This window comes from Mizuhopecten yessoensis, unplaced genomic scaffold (genome assembly GCF_002113885.1).
Source record: "Mizuhopecten yessoensis strain PY_sf001 unplaced genomic scaffold, ASM211388v2 scaffold6943, whole genome shotgun sequence".
NCBI classification, from domain to species: Eukaryota; Metazoa; Mollusca; class Bivalvia; order Pectinida; family Pectinidae; genus Mizuhopecten; species Mizuhopecten yessoensis.
In genome coordinates, this window is record NW_018406802.1 from 1 (window position 1) to 373 (window position 373).

Consider the following 373-nt stretch of genomic DNA (forward strand, 5'->3'; position numbering starts at 1 on the left):
TTTATGGTGATATCTGCAACACAAGCTGTCCGTCCAATTGTAAAGAGACTATATGTAATCAGACCAGTGGGTTATGTACAGGTATGGTGACAAGGTATGGTACAGATGAAGATACAAAAGTTCAATAATATAATTATAAGTTTTCCCGTTCATTAGGTTGAATACTGTAATGGTCCGTACTGTTGCATCGAGGTTTTGCTGCATTAAGCATTCGTCTATAGTTCACACACGAATAGCATCTAGGGACTTTTTCTTTTAAAAATAAGATAATACAAACCCAAGGAAAACTACGAGGATCTTCCTGGCTATTTTAGCCGAAGACTCATCATTCGTCAGGTGTTTAATGGTGATCATAAATGGTGTACGTTGTAAC

General features: G+C 37.0%; 1 long non-coding RNA gene across 1 annotated transcript in view; it reads left to right on the forward strand.

The window, feature by feature from the left end:
* The window catches only part of LOC110452870, a 3,624-nt gene continuing 3,251 nt past the window's right edge, over positions 1 to 373 (forward strand). The window contains exon 1 of the long non-coding RNA XR_002463234.1: positions 1 to 81. This is a non-coding gene — a long non-coding RNA (uncharacterized LOC110452870). The remainder of the gene's footprint in view (positions 82 to 373) is intronic.